At 38.7% G+C, this 17080-nt stretch overlaps 1 pseudogene; it reads right to left on the bottom strand.

Annotated features, from left to right (window-relative positions):
* Positions 1-6014: 6014 nt before the first annotated feature.
* LOC101687796 lies at positions 6015-7911 on the bottom strand (annotated as a pseudogene).
* Positions 7912-17080: the final 9169 nt, after the last annotated feature.

Below are 17080 nucleotides of genomic sequence, written 5' to 3'. Positions count from 1 at the left end.
CTGGTTAAGCAAGTGTACATAAGGTTGTTTTCTCATCTCCCAAGCCAAGTGATAGGATTTCTAAGAGAATCACACGTAAAGACCAGGGCTGCCTGCTAAAAGTAAAATCTTGATCTCTTTCCCAGATAGGCATGTCTCAAATTAAGTGTGCTTGTTCCCCCACCCCACAGCCTAACTGAGGAGAGAGAGAAAAGACAAGGGGTTAGGATAGACAGCAAAGACCAGTGGCGGAGATGTTCACACATTCAATACTGGCATGCAGAGTTTCCTATGACATTACAGAAAAAAGCCAGTTTTGTGTCATCTTGTTGATTCTTTGCTGAAGATTGCTGCTCAAAAAACAAAGGCTGCCTACCAGGAACAATGTGTGGGGTTTTCCACCAGGAAAATATAATAAGGGAGAATAGAAAGGGGTTGATGTGAGCCATGACATCAGCCAATTGGGTGGTAGGGAGAACCCCATTAAGGCCTTTGAAAGATTCTGTTCATGCGACCTGCAAACCAACGTCTGAAAGTCTCTCTCTCACTTGGGAGTGTGTTTAGTAGACAGTCTGTGGCTGGTACCACAGAAGAAGCAACCACCACAGAGAAACAACAAACGGACCCAGTGAAAAGGCATTTACTGTTTTTCTTGAGCTCTTCTTCCTCATCTAACATCAGAATAGCTGAGGACTGGAAAGGAGAAGACCAAGAGTGATTCCAGAGATGGACTGTGTCTTCCTGTTTACTGGGTCCAAGATGGACTGTGTCTTCCTATTTACTGGGTCCAAGATGCCAAAGGAGAAGGAAAGAGCAGAACACAGTCCCATTCATTCTGCAAGTTTAACTTTTGGAGAAGAAGAAAGATAAGATTTAAATGTGTATTTAAGTCAACATTTAAAATGAATAGAATCTTGGTAATTGAAAGTGACTAGAAAGTCAGGGAATCTGCCCAGGAGGTACCTAAGGGACTGGACAGGGAGCTCCAATAGAGATCCAAGGAGAAGTCACAGTGTGAGAAATAGAAAACCTTTTCTTGTTTTTGTCCCAGTGTGTTGAAACTTAATGAACTGGCCACCAAAGCATTCGACATAATAAAATTTTCACAAATCACCCTGTAAGTAGTCAGTAGAGCTAAATATAGGGACATTTAACAAAGAAAAAAAAAAAAGAGTTTTCACGATGATAAGCTACCTGCACCATACACATTTAAAATGTTGATTTACTGAAAATAAATTTTATTGAGAATAGATTTCATATGGACTTTTGGCAGGTTTGTTTATTATTTGTTTTGGGATTTATTTTTTGTTTTGTTTTTTGATCAGTTTCCTTCCTCCCTCCCTCCCTCCCTTTTTTCCCTCCTTCTTTCCTCCTTTAATCTTGTGAAGCAGATTCTCCTACCTGCCTCCCCAACAGTCTTGGTAACAAAGCCCATTTTGTTCAAGTCTGGGGCAATGCCATGGCCCAGGGGTTGGGTCTAACCAATGTAAACCAGCCGGGTCCCTACTGTCTTTGCTGGCGACTGTTCCGGGAACAGGCTGGTTAGTGGGTTGTGCCTACATCTGCTGGATGAAAGAGGCTTTTTTTTCGGGCCTCACAAAAATCCACAAGAAAAGCCACCTTTCCCCTTCCCTCTTTCTCCATGGTGTGGAAAGAAGGTGGTTTTTGGAGCCACAGCAGGTATCTCCTGCGCAGGAGGAGAGGTTCTGCTGACACCGCAGAGGGAGGGCAGGCTGCAAGTGGGAAAGCAGTTTTTTTGGAAAGCATTTTCATGGGAGAAGGCAACGAGCTGCAGGACAGACCGGGAATAGCCTTCATGCTTGCCTCTGGCAGAGGGGTGGGGAAGGCAGGTAATGCGGTGTCCTCTTCGCAGATCGAAGATATTGGTTTCCAGTGCCTTGTGCAGGCAGCTCCAGCCAACACACCGGGCAAGGGTGCAGGGTCCCCTCAGCCCTGGGGGTCGCAGTGGTTAGGAAAGCTCCCTCAGAGACTGGCCGCTCCTCTTAGCAGAGGCCCCTCTGAAGTTCCTAGAGCTCAAGCAGTCAGTTGTGACTGATTCATGTCCACAAGCCAAAGATGATTGGTCTGCTCAGAATCAGGAAGGCTAAGGGTTTCATCCCAGGCAAGCAGTCACTGTGGTTTCTGTACCTGACCTTGAGGGTCTGGAGGGCCTCGACATTTCTTTTGGTTAGGAGAGGGGAAAAAAAAAAAAAAAAAGCTTATTTTGTGGGCCAGGAAAATGCTGCGATGCCTAAGCTTGGGCTGACATCTTGTGGCTGGGTTTGAAATAGGCGCTTCAGGAAGAAATTTCCGTAGAGGCGGAGCGGGCGGGGTGGTGGTGGGGGGGGGTGGTGTTGAAATGTTTGGGAAGAGAGGGGCCCTGAAAATAGCAAATAATAAAACTAATTAACTAAAGAACAAAAAAAATCAATTAATATTTTCTAACTGTATGATGATAATCTTTAACTGCATTTTAAAGGATATGTATGAAAAGATAATATTAAGAATATCTATATTTGAATATTAAAAATATATTATATATATGTCATATATATGTTTGCTAATCTGTTTGGCACAGATAGAATTTATCCAAAAAATGATGAATTCTGCATTGATTAATTTCTAGCATATGGGAGATCCTCTTCCATTTACTGTTTGGCGGTCTTTTCTCTGAGCAGCCTATGGAGGCTGATAGGTATTTTTAAGAACCCAGACAAGAGTTAGAATGTTCCATTAACCCACCTGTGCCCCTAGTGGCTTCATGTTCCAGGCTCAGGCTCAGGCTCAATCCCTTCCCTTGGTCTCCTTCTACAGGTCTGACATCTTTGTAGTTATTCTCTCTGGTCTGGTTTTGCTGAAGAATGTGGACAAAGAGGAGCCCTCCAGTCATAATTAACAATAGGGCTGTGGATTAAACAGACTTTTCTGACACTTTAGGATAACATAAGGAAACTACAGTGTATAAAAGGGAAACTTAAAATAATATTCCAGCTTTTATTTTCCTGGAATTTGTCAGCTACTTTCCCCCTGTGATTTCTGGTCATAACTCTTAGCATGATGTCAGGTTACCAAGGTTTATGCTTTGCTCCCAAAAGGGTCCAAGTGTTTAACATCTTCCAGAGTGAAAGACCCCAAGTCCTGTGTCTGCTTCCTGTCTGAGGAAGCGAAGCATCAATTCACATCATATTAAGCTCTGCAGTGATGCACCCCAATCACAAGGGCAGAGAAGGGAGAAAGGGGTGTTTGAATCAATCACTCCTACTCCCCACTTCGGGTTTGGTATCTGGGAAGTGGCACGGTGGGTGGTTCTGGGATATTGGTGATGTTTTATTTTTTTTTTTCTTTAAAGATTTTATTTATTTATTTGACAGACAGAGATCACAAGTAGGCAGAGAGGCAGGCAGAGAGAGATGGAGAAGCAGGCACCCTGCTGAGCAGAGAGCCCGATGCGGGGCTCGATCCCAGGACCCTATATCATGACCCCAGCCAAAAACAGAGGCTTAACCCACTGAGCCACCCAGGTCCCCCAGTAATGTTTTATTTCTTAATCTGAGTGATGACTCTATGTTCATGTTTATTTTGTGAAAATATATTTATACATTTTATTATATATATTATTCTTCACCAAAAGAGTTTGCATGAAAATTCCAATGCCTCTGAACCTCCAGGCACATTCACAGGGACACACTCATACAATGCAGCAGGTGGCAGTTGTGAGAAGTAAAAAAATCAGTTTTAGAAAAATAAAGATACAACCTTTCTTCATAGGTTTCAGCACGGTGTGAGTAAGTGTGTAAATCTCCTTTATGTGTTTTGCTAAATAAAGTGGGTCAAAAATCTATAAACACAGTAGACTTCCCAAATACAATGACAGTGGCACCATTAGAAAACATTCAGGCTGGCTATATATGTAATACTTCCCAAGTAGGAATTATCTAGAACCAATTACAAGTGACAGAAATTAAAGAAGAGATTTAGTTGTCATTATAGCTGCATACTAGCATTATAGCTATGTTAGTAGTTATTGTTATGTTGATGTATTATTGGAAACACCACATACTTTCTAATTAATATTCTTGGAGGTCTTAAAGAACTTTAATTAAAATCTTCTTTATTTTAATTTATTATATTATGTTATGTTATTTTAATTTAATTTATTATGAGGCAATAGCCTCATAATAAAAAAAAGCTGGGTATAGTGAGAAGGAGAAAGTGGGTCAAGTCCATACCTTTCAGCAGTTGTAACATGTGAGATGAATCACATAATCTCTCCAGCTGCTTTCTCACCAGTGAGAAAATCCTCATGTCTGACCACCCACAACCTGGCAGTAAGAATAAAGGAAATGCTACACATTGAAGTCCTACAAAAACTTCATTCACAAGATATCTCTCGATAATTGCAGATCTGTCTGTAGAAATGAAAGACCAAACATGTCCATGTTCTGTAACTCATATGGTAACTTCATATTTCCGGAGCTTTAGTCCTTGCTAGATGGTCTTAAGGAAGCGGTGTTGGAAAAATCCAATCGCTGCTCCCCCATGTTCATAGCAGCATTATCTGTATTAACAAAGACATGGAAACAACCTAGATGTTTATCAGTGGATGAATGGATAAACAAGTGATATTTATATACAGTGGAATGTTATTCAGCCGTAAAAACACAAGAAGATTCTACCATTTGTGGCAACAGAGAAAGACAAATATTGTATGAGCTCACTTATATGTGGGACTTAAAAAAAAAAAGAATCATAGAAAAAGAGATCAGACTTGTGGTACCAGAGACCGAGGAGAGTGGGCGGAAGGGAACTGGAGGATGGTGGCCAAAAGATAAAAAAGTCCATTTATAATAAGATAAATAAGTACTAGATGTATGACCCCTATGATGACCATGGCTAACACTGATGTATACATGGGAACTGTATACAGTTGAGAGAATAAATTCTGAGGGTTTTCATCACAAGGAGAAAATTTGACTTTGCTTCCCACTTTAAAAGGAGTATCAGATAACTCTTCCAGACATCTGGATAAACATACTTATTCTTGGATAACAGCATCCCTTGCAAGATATTTTTTTTTCTTTTTATTGTATCTATATGAGAAGACAGGTGTCAGCTGAATTTATTGTGGTCATCATTTCACAGTATATGTAAATCAAACCATCATGCTGTATGCCTTCAACTTACACAGTGATGTATGTCAATTGTTTCTCTATAAAACTGGAAAAATGTAAGAATTCAACTGATTAATGGTGCTTGATAATCTGCCACATGAAATGAATTATATATATAATATTATATATATAAAATGCATATATTATATATAGATATAGATACATGTAAATAAAATGGCTTGTGCTGCATGGACGTGAACTGCTCTGTGGGGTATGATACATAGTAGGAATAGGATAATTCCTTCTTTGCATTCAGCCCTGTACCCTGCAGCTCATATGTTACTGCTCACCGAGTTTTCTTCCTGCTATCACACACCTGTAGCATCTAACTCCCAGCTCCTGTGTCATTGGGGTAGGGGGTTTTTCTCTGCCCAGTGGGGCTGGCTCTGTCTGCTCATGGTGGTACTGCAGAGTTAGAGAATTAATGCCCAATGAAGCATCACTCAATCAGTATCTCACCTCCCTTACCCCTGGGGAGAGATAACACTGAGCTCTCCAAGAGGCTAGAGCTCCAGTGACTTCAGTGGTAGCTGGCCTGATGTCATACCCATTATAGGGTGGCTTCACGTCTCTGTCTCATTTTCCACTGTCCTATTCCTATTTCCTTTGCCTCTCGGGGATGCTAATTGCCTCAAATTTTTTTTTCTTTTTTAAAAAATTAAAAAAAATTAAATTATTTATTTAAAAAAATTTTTTTCTCTTTTAAAAAATTATTTATTATAGGGAAAATACACAGAAAAACAGAGCTGGAAGGTGGTGGGATGGAAGATCTGGAAAAACTTAATTACCAGACAAGCTGCCCAAACATAGCTTCCTGCTGTGGAGGAGAGTGATTTGGCCCTTGTCTTTCCCACCTTTTCTGATTCAAAGAAACCTGCTCTTTGCCGGATGGGACCCAGAGAGCTCCATTTTCCCACTTGTTCTCTTCCTGGGGCTTGGGAAAGGTGGTATAGTTCTCAGGCTTTCAAGATACAGAAAATAGAATGGAGAAGGAAAGATGTTACAGTGCTTTGGTACAGTGCTTTGGTACAACATCCCACAGTGTTTGTTGATCAAAGAGAGATGAGTCCCATGGAATTGGGGCAACTTGGGCAGTAGTAGTACTCTGAGCCATGAGGCTGTGTTGGCGAGGAAATGAACAGCATCCTACTTGGTGTAGAAGCTGGCCAGGAGGTAGGGGTCACTAGAAGAGATTCTGTGGAATCTGCAGGAAGACATAAGTTGGATCCCATACTCCCATCTCTTCCCAGTGTGCCGGTAGCTGAGCTTTTCACTGTATGTGAGGAAACCTACATAGCCAAGTTATGGATGACGTTGGTCAGGGTCCAGACAACAGGAATGCTGAAGAACGGGATGCTGAGTAGAACCACATGGAGCAGTCCTCCCAAGATGGGGTAGGCCAGCCAGATGCCCTGGCTATTCATCACTCGAGGGTTGGGGTTTACTTCTCTATGTGCCACCCCCACATTCTTCCTACCACAGTGGGGGATCAGGCAGGAATTCAACTCAATTTCCTTTTAACCTCTCTTTGAGTTTGTTCCCCCAAGTTGTCTCCTGAATAGCTAAAAATGAAAGAATGAAAGAACTTCCCCATTGTGCATAAAGGAAAAGCTGACAACCTAGGGAAAAATAACTTAAAAGGCAAGACCAGTCCTCTCTGCTCTTAGAGCCACTAATGGACATCATTACTCCAATCCTTATGCTTCCATTATAAGTTGAAGGAGTGAGCCTAGGCTTGGAGCAGGGGTTTCAAGCAGCAAGGGAAATAAGTATCTGTCTTTATGTTCCTGAAGAAGTTAATAGGGAATCATGAAGAGGCTACATTCACCGTAATTTCAGAAGAGGGTCAGGGGAAAGAGTCACGGAATTGCTAAGAAGCGGGGGGAGGTTATCATATAATCTCCCTGATAGGAGGAATTTGAGAGGCAAAGTGGGGTCTTGAGAGGTCTTGGGGATTAGGGAAGGAAAAAATGAACCAAGATGGGATCGGGAGGGAGACAAACCATGAGACTCTTATTCTCACAAAACAAACTGAGGGTTGCTGGGGGGAGAGGGCTCATGGAGAAGGTGGTTGTGTTATGGACATTGGGGAGGGTATGTGCTATGGTGAGTGCTGTGAAGTATGTAAGTCTGATCATTCAAAGACCTGTACCTCTGGGGCTAATAATACATTATATGTTAATAAAAAAATTAACTAAAAAAAAAAAAATAAGCCCTATGGGGCAGGGAGGGGGTGCGGGAAGTACTTCTAATGCCCACCTTTCCCTCTGGGCTTGGCTGTCCTGTCTCTCACCTGCTTGGCAAGTAAACAGGCAGCATCCCATTTCCTTCTCTCACGAGTCAGGTGTTACCAAATATTTGCCCATGGCTTTTGGAATGAGCTAAGAAGGGAGCTGAGCTTGCCATCCCAAGAGATGGAAACCTGATCTCCAGTTCCAGGGGTGGCTCTGATTGTCTGAACTTTGTCCTTTAAAATCTCTAAAGTTGATGATGCCTAGTTGGGAAGCAGAACTTGCCTGCCCCTCTTCACCTAAAATTTCCTAAACCCTAGTATTGGGCTCACCCAGGCTCCTTGCAGCTTCCCTCTCTAGTTCATCATTCGTGGGCTCTCCTCAAGGCTCTCTTTAGAGCTTCTCTCTAGCTGGTTAAATTCCAGATTTCCCCCTCACCATTGCCCATTCCCCATTTGCCTCCCACCATTTTTGCTCAGCACCCCTTTCTGGTCTCTTTGCAGCCCCTCCCAGCTGGCTTCAGAACCCATCTCAGATCCTTGCCTTAACATCTGCCTCTGGTAGATCTCAAACTAAGACAATGACCAACAATATTGGCTCTAATTTTTGACTCTTAAAATGTAATTTCTTGCCTAATTTATGGCTTTTTCCCCTACTGTCCATGCCACGGACCATGGATCAGAGGTTATAAGACCGAGTTGGGAATGGGCTATTGGTTTGTTTTGATAGATACATGCATGTATCAAGAGCCCATTTTCCAAAATTAATCATTATTGTTTATTAATTAATTTTTAATTATTATGTTCAATTAGCCAGCAATTGTTATTCTTTAGTATCTTTAGGATCATCTAAGTTGCTCCTTCTCTCCAAATATGATTCCTTGGAGTTCCCTATAATTTAAAAAGAAATAGCTTAAAATGTATTCAAGATAACAAAATATAGGTTTCCTTGAGGAAAAGAGATTTCCGAATGTGCTGATTTATCGGGAAACCACGAACTGTTTTAATAGATGAGATTCATTCAACTGTGCAAATCCTCTGACTTGCCCACAGTCACCTCCCACTTCTTTCCCTTCCTTTTATCTTTCCACCTTCCTTCCCTGATCTTTTGTCATCCCAGGGACCCCCAACTACCCACCTCAATTGACAAGAAATATCAGATGACTCCTCTGGAAACCTCTCATAGTCCAAACATACTCTTGAGTGAGAGCATGCCTTGTAATATCTCTTCTTTGGCATTAAGTTAATTTAAAAGACATAAGCTTCTGAGTTCTTCATTAGCAGACACCTTGCTAATTAGAATGTTCTGTCATGGGATGGGTTCTCCAGCAGTCCTATGTTATACAGAGCTTGAGAGCTCAGATACCTTAGGACAGCTCAGGAACAAGTTTCCTAATGGAGAATAGACATACAGTGGCTAAATCAAAACACAAAAGTAAGATTTATTTTCAAAGGAATTACTTTTAATTAATTAATTTATTTAAATATCATGGCCATCTCCATCTACTTTCACGGAATAATAAGGACTGGCTTATCATCACTAAGTCACTTAAAAGCCAAACCCTCATGACCAAGATCCTACCATGAAATAGGTTTTCTTATTTCCAAGCAAGAGGGAGAGAAGACATTCCCTCCCTGAGCTGAGGGATTCGGTCGATAATAACAACATTAAGCCCAGGCTTCTCTTTTTGACCCCAGAAGAGATATTTTTTTCTCTCCTGTTTTCTATTAAATAATCCAGGTTGATGTTTGAAGAACTCAGAGATCTTTTCAACGTGGGTGGGACAGAGAAACAAAAGAAGGAAGCTTCTATTGTTACTGTTGATATTTTCCTTGGAATTGCAGGACCAGAAGGGGGTGCTTCATGGCCTCAGAAAGCCTCTTCTGTAAAACTCAATAGGGAATCTGAATTTTCAGAGTTGCAAAATGCTCCCTTTGAGGAGGAGGAGTTGCTGTTTTATGGAGGCCATAATACCTCTAAATTTTCTGTGGGGAAAGGAGTTTGCCACAATAACATAGGCTGTGTGACTGAAATATAGCTTGTCTTGCTGCTGTGAGCATATCCTAACTTTTAATGACCTGAACTTCATTTCTTTGCAAAACATACCTTTCACTTTTACTCAGTCAAGTATGTTTGCATGACCCCCTCACAGAAATACTAGAGTTTCTGAAATCTGCTGAATACAGAGGGACCCTTTGATGAGGAGGGCCTCAGCTGCCCATGTGGTAAGAAGCCCACTTCCCACACTATGGGAATTTTCCGTTCGGTGGGATTTTGAGTCTCGGCGCACTTAGAGTGTTAATGTAAGTGTGTTCATGGAAAATGGCATTTCCCACAACCTCCATGAGCTGGAAAGTTTTATTTTTATCTGCTTTGACCACAATTTTAAAGATCTTTAATCTCCTTATGTTCATAATTTGAGTATATCTCTCCATCGATCAAACATATATAATAAACATTCTTTCCTTTTGCAGGAAGTATAAAAAAATTAACCAGTTCTGGGGAGAAGTGGACATTTTAGGTTTTCTAAACAAAGGTACTGATTTTATTTTTCTGTGCTATTTAAATTATTCACAACTAAGAAAGAGAATGTGGGGTGTTCAAGTTTTTGTCACTCACTGTAAAATTATATATGTTCAAACTGGGAGAGCATTGAAAGTTAGAGATGAGACTTTCTATACTCTGAGTTTTAGTGGAGACTTTCCCTTTTGTGTTCAATAGCCCTGTGAGTGTTAAGAAAACAGAGCTGTCACTAGCATATGGTTGCACCTTTGGAACCTTTGGACAGGCATGTGCCAACAATCAATAATGTATAATTCTCTGTGGGGCATTTTACTAGGGTCTCAAACTCCCAGACTCGGGGTTTCCTTACTCATCCATACTCTTAAGACAGAATTACTTTGATCACTCTCTTTCTCATTCAAGCTATTGGCACAAATAAATAACACATATAATACCCAAATATGTATTTTAATCTCTAGAATGATTTTTTATTATGTTATGTTAGTCACCGTACATTTTATCATTAGCTTTTTACGTAGTGTTCCAAGATTGATTATTTACATATAACACCCATTGCTCTTAATATATAACACCCATGCTCCTTAATACCCACCACCAGGTACACCCATCTCTCCACCCCTCTCCCCTCTAAAACCCTCAGTTTGTTTCTGAGTCCACAGTCTCTCATGGTTTGTCTCCCTCTGTGATTTCCCCCACTTCACTTTTCATTTCCTTCTTCTAATGTCTTCCATGTTATTTCTTATACTCCACAAGTAAGTGAAACCATATGATAATCAGTTTTCTCTGCTTGACTTATTTCACTCAGCATAATCTCTTCCAGTCCCATCCATGTTGATACAAATTTGGGTATTCATCCATTCTGATGGCTGAGTAATATTCCATTGTATATACAGACCATATCTTCTTTATTCATTTGTCTGTTGAAGGGCATCTCGGCTCTTTCCACAGTTTGGCTATCGTGGACATTGCTGCTATGAACATTGGGGTGCATGTGGCCCTTCTTTTCACTCCATCAAGTCTGATGTTATTAAGAGCTGCAAGAATGTAAGTCAATAAAAACTGACATACATCTCTAATGGATATGGAAATTATTATAACACTTTGAAGGATAATTTTCAATATCTGGTAAAATTGAAAATTTACATATCACAGACCCATCAACTGTCCATTTATGTTTTCTGTATGCATAAAATGAGGATAATAATGATCTATTTCATTGGGTTGAAGTGGGGTTGAAATGATTTAATATATCTGACATACTTAGAAGTTACATTTTGCAACTCTCAGCTGCATGTTTTATTTCTCATAGCAATAGTATCAATGTTGTCATTATTCAATATCACTCTATAGAAACTTACACATGTCCATAAGGAGACATGTATATGAGTAGTCACAAAAATATTGTTTATAATAGAAAAAAAAGTTGGAAAGAACTTAAATAATCAAAAAATGGAATTGATTAAAAGAAGCTATATTTATATAATAGAATATTATACAAGAGCTAACTGTATCACTATGGATGAAACTCAAAAATATAATGCTGATTGAAGTAAAATTTGCAAAAAAAGCCCCCAAACACCTAAATTTTGATACCAGTTACATGCAGGTTATAAGTGTATAGGAAATACTAGCTTTTCTAGGGATGAAAATATATGTTAGAAAATTATAGAAAGGTACATGAAAATAATAATCCCTGAAGTCTAGAAGGTTGTTACATCTAGTGGAGAGAAGAGTTCTGTGATCAAGGATGAGACCACTAGGAGCTTCAGTTGGATTGAAAATGATTTATTTGTCAAGTAGGGTAGCATGTAAATGCATGTTTGCAATATTATTCTTTATGTCTTTCAGTAAATATTGAATATTGCACAACCAAAAGCACCAAATAGCAAAAGTAAAGAATAAATAACATATTCATGGATCAGATATATATATATTTACTGAGGAAAACTGGTTATTTGTTAATTTGGTAAGTGGCCCTTTGACTTGAATATATAAATTTTATATAAGGAGGTCTTGATTCAATTTGAATCCTTGCCAAGGAACAAAAGATAAGTGAAATCCGAATGCACTGTTAGAATTCATGTAGAAGTAATGGACATTCATAGGGTTAATAATGGCAAGACAGTTAGCCTGATGCTAACTACACCAACTGAGTGTAAGTACAACTGCAGTGAAGCTAGTTGTTTTGATATTTTGTTGTGTCCCCTCTACACTGCCCCCTCCAACCCTTGGCCATTGTTGGCCTTTAGCATAATTCACTGTCCATTCAGGTCTGGACTCCTCTCATGCTGTGGTTACTCATCTGGATGCCTGTCAACGAATGCTTGTTCCAGTACTTTCCTTAACATTTAAAGCTTCTAGAAGCTGAGATTACATTGAAACCACCCATCATGGCCATGCATTCATTTAACGGACATTTAATGACTGTCTACTGTCCGCCTAGAACTGTATTACACAGTGACTTAACCCTTGTCAATTGCATCTTTATTAAAGTACACCAGTAAGAGATGATGTCTAGACCAGGATAATAAGACAAAAGAGTAATAATGAACAGAGAAGAGTAATAACGCTCTGAAAGACCTTTGATGCTAAGAGCTTTGGATCCTCTGTCCACCCGCCCCACTTTAATCCCCAAGAATTTGTGCCTTCTGTATTTTTAAATCGCCCCCCCCCGAAGCCTGGAGCCTTTTACAATAATGTATAGTATGGGTAAAAATATTAAAAAATATAAGGGTACACTGCCAGTATAAAGAGTGAGAAACAGTTCTCACTGAGAGCAGCCTCTTCTTTTACTCCACATTAGTTAAGGGACTGATTTAAAAAGCAGTCTTAAACACCAAGACATTATTACTCAAGTCCATAACATCCAGAGGAGTTGACATGGAGCTTGTAGAAGGAGCATTTCCAATGTGCGACAGGCTCTGCCAGTGCTGAGGCCTCGTCACGTAACCTCAAGTTGGGTTTCTGAAGTGGAAAGCTGCCTTCGGAAAAGCTGTGCAGTCATGGTAAATGTTTGCTTGTTTGCCTTCCTCCATTAGCTCATAATCCCCCTCAGTGAGAATGACAGAAAAAAGGAAGATTTTGGCAAATGAGAAAATGGGGTTTGTAATGGATCATCCCGTTCAGGGGTCTGGTGAACTTTCTGTATAGGCACACATAGTAATATCATTCATTTTGTAGGTGGTGTGGTTTCTATGGCAACTACTAGACTTGACCATTGTAGCATGAAAACATTCATAGATGGTACACACATGAGTGGGCATGGCTGTGTTCAAAAAAAAGTTTATTTTCATAAAAAAGTGTGGGGCCAGATCTGGCCTGCCAGCAGTGGTTGCTGATGACTAATCTGGTTGGATCCTTTGTTTGTTTGTTTTTTTAATAAAAAGGAGCACAAATGTGCCAATAAGGCCCATGTTCTTGGCAAGGTCTAAGGGAAGTTCAGACTAAAAGAGCAAGAAACAGAATGAGGGAGAACACAGTAACATTTATTGAAGTTAAAACATATACACATTATAAAACTATACATTTTATATGAACTCATACAAAATAAAAGACAAAATTAACACGTAATGATTTCTTTAGAGATTAGGAAAAAAGGGAGTGGAGAATTAGAATAAATAAAAGAGATAAGGAAATAGATTTTAAAGGATGAATGGTTATACTGTGCTTTAAATGGAGCTTCCAATGACCCAAACTGTGCTGCTGACACTCCTTAAATTTAAAGGCACAAAGAGATTAAAAATGAAAATAAAAAGAATGTAAATAGTAAACATTATAGAAGTGGAATGACTCTATCAATAACATAGATCATAAGGGGAGCCTGGGAAGCTCAGTCCATAAAGTGTCTACTTTCAGCTCAGATCATGATCCCAAGGTCATGATCCCAGGATCATGATCCCAGTGTTCTGGGATCCAGCCCTAACTGCTCAGTGGAGATTCTGCTCCTCTCTCTGCCCCTCCCCCCAGTTCACGGTCTCTCTCTCTCTCAAATAAATAAATAAAACCCTTAATAAAAGTAAAATAAAATAGATTTTTAAAAAAGATTTTATTTATTTATTTGGCAGACAGAGATCATAAGTAGGCAGAGAGGCAGGCAGAGAGAGAGAGAGGAGGAAGCAGTCTCCCTGCTAAGCAGAGAGCCCAATGCAGGTCTGGATCCCAGGACCCTGAGATCACCAGCTGAGCTGAAGGCAGAGGCTTTAATCCACTGCCACCCAGGCGCCCCAATAAAATAGATCGTAAGACAAGAAATATTATTGGAGGTAGAAACAGCTCAACAATAAAAATTTAACACATCAAGAATATATATTATAGGGGTGGGGGGTGGGAGTTTGGGTGAACCTTGTGGTGGGTATTGTAGAGGGCACATGCTGCATGGCTGTGGTGCATAAAAACAAAGAAATCTGGAACACTGAAAAGAAATTAAAAATAAATAAATAAGGGGCGCCTGGATGGCTCAGTGGGTTAAGCCTCCGCCTTCAGCTCATGTCATGATCTCAGTGTCCTGGGTTCGAGACCCGCATCGGGCTCTCTGCTCAGCAGGGAGCCTGCTTCCCCCCTCTCCGCCTGCCTCTCTGCCCACTTGTGATCTTTCTCTCTCTGTCAAATAAATAAATAAAACCTTTAAAAATAACTAAATAACTAAATAAGTAAATATTCAAAAAAGAGAATATATATTATAAATGTATACATATCTAATTAAAAAAATCTAAAATACATGAAACAAACTCTACTAGAATTGAAAAGAGCAATAGAAAATTCACTGGCTATAGTTAGAAAATTCAACACCCTATTCTGAATAATTGTTAGAACAGTTGGACAGAAAATTAACAAAGATATGGAAGACTCGAACAACACAATCAACTAACTTGAGATAGATGGCACACTCCACTTGATGATTATAAAATACAGATTATTTTCCAATGCACATGTAACATTCTTTGGGATGTACCACATGCCACACTGAAGAATAACACTAAATTTAGATGATTGAAATTAAAGTATATTCTCCAACCAAACTGGATTTGGTGTGCTTAAAAACTAGTTTACCATATAAATATAATGTCAGGACACAATTTTTGTTTGTTCAAGACAAGGGTGAACTGCTCCATGATTTAAACTTTATAAATTTATGAGTTTGGTTAAGTTACCACTGTTTACATAACCAGTTTAAAATAAAAAACTATGCATAAAAATTTAAGTTTATGTATATACATGGTGAAATGAAATGATAATAATAGATGTCTTTTAAAAATTTTAAACTTTTTTCAATTTTTATAAAGCTACAGATTTAACTAACCTGTAATTTCCCAATCCTTATCTAATCTTAAGATCTTAGACAAATGAGTCAGTTAAGTTCTGAAAACTAGAGAAGTTTCCAAAAGCAGACACAAAACACTTACTGATAAACATAATTTCTACTCCTACTGTTTAAAGCAGCAATAGATTAACAATAAAATATACAATTGTCTTTGATTGACATCTATCTCATCCAAATTATACAGAAATAAATATGTATGTTTTTGTGTGTGAGAATCCTTCCACTTCAATTGTTAAAGTAATGTGTTTATAAAAAAAATAGTGAAACAATTCTTGTTTTTTGTCCTGTAGTTCTTGTTTGTGTTGGTTATTTGGATTAAAGATGATATTAATATAGGGGCACCTCGGTGACTCAGTTGGTTGAGTGTCTGACTCTTGGTCTCAGCACAGGCCTTGATTTCAGGGTTTTTAAAAAAGAAAAAAAAAGATGATTTTAACATAACTGGATAACTATTAAGATATAAATAATATGTATCAAATACATATGAATTACTGCTTAAGAACTTTATAATAACTCATTTATAGGATAAATCTAATATGATAGCTATATTTTTAAATATACTCATAAATTAATTATATTTTAAAGCTACAGTAAAAGTTTAAATAATTACTTCTTTATATACCTGTGTATGCCTAAGTATATACATATAAAAGTACAGTAATAAATATTTTGCTCCAAATTATTACATAAGTAGTGTAGAACAGGAATAAACTTGTTCGCTTTTATTGTAGTTTCCTTTTGTAACTCAATAATTCTGTTAAGTATCAGTATTTTCTTTATACTTTAATCAGTTTTTTAAAAATTTGTTGTGTTTTTCTTAATTTCATTCTTACAGTTGTTATTGTGTATTTTCACAATGTTCTAAATTTATTTCTGATTTTAGATAGTTATGATTTATACTCTCTTCTGTGCTGTTAGTCTTTATTTTGCCCTTCCAAAATTCAGAATAATAATTTTATAATCTTACTGTACAAAATAAGGGAAAATAGGAATAATTAGGTTTGTTAAAATTCTTCAGATTTTAGGTAATTCAAAGCTATAATAAGACTTTGTCCTCCAACCTTGGTATTTAAGAACAACCAAAAAAAGACAAAGGAAACAAAAGCAAAACTGAACTGTTGGGACTTCATCAAGATAAAAATCTTCTGCACAGCAAAGGAAACAGTCAACAAAACTAAGAATGGAATGGGAGAAGATATTTGTAAATGACACTACAGATAAAGGGCTGGTATCCAAGATCTATAAAGAACTTCTCAAACTCAACACCCAAAAAACAAATAATCCAGTAAGAAATGGGCAGAAGACATGAGCAGACACTTCTCCAAAGAAGACACACAAATGGCTAACAGACACATGAAAAAATGTTCAACATCTCTCACCCTCAGGGAAGTGAAAATCAAAACCAAAATGAGATACTTTATACCAGTTAGAATGGCAAAAATTAACAAGACAGGACAGGAAACAATAAGTGTTGGCTAGGGAGAATAGGGAACCCCCTTACACCGTTGGTGGAAATGCAAGCTAGTACAACCACTCTGGAAAATAGTGTGGAGGTTCCTCAAGATGTTAAAAATAGAGCTACCCTACAACCCAGCAATTGCACCAGTAGGCTTTTACCCCAAAGATACAGAGGTAGTGAAAAGAAAGGACACATGCACCCAATGTTCATAGTAGCAATGTCCACAATGGCCAAACTATGGAAATGTTGGCTCTGTTATCAAAGGAACGAGAATGAGACAAAGTGGAAGTTATATAAAGCTTTATTCTATGCCAAGCATTAGAAGTTAGACTGACTGGCCAGGGCCGCCTCCGAAGAGAGTGACCCCTCCTTGGTCTTACAGGTTAGTTTTATAGGG

Source organism: Mustela putorius, unplaced genomic scaffold, assembly GCF_011764305.1.
Source record: "Mustela putorius furo isolate JIRA1106 unplaced genomic scaffold, ASM1176430v1.1 tig00000253_pilon_pilon_pilon, whole genome shotgun sequence".
NCBI classification, from domain to species: domain Eukaryota; kingdom Metazoa; phylum Chordata; class Mammalia; order Carnivora; family Mustelidae; genus Mustela; species Mustela putorius.
The sequence above is the reverse complement of the archived record's forward strand: the minus strand, read 5'-3'. Positions and strand labels throughout refer to the sequence as shown.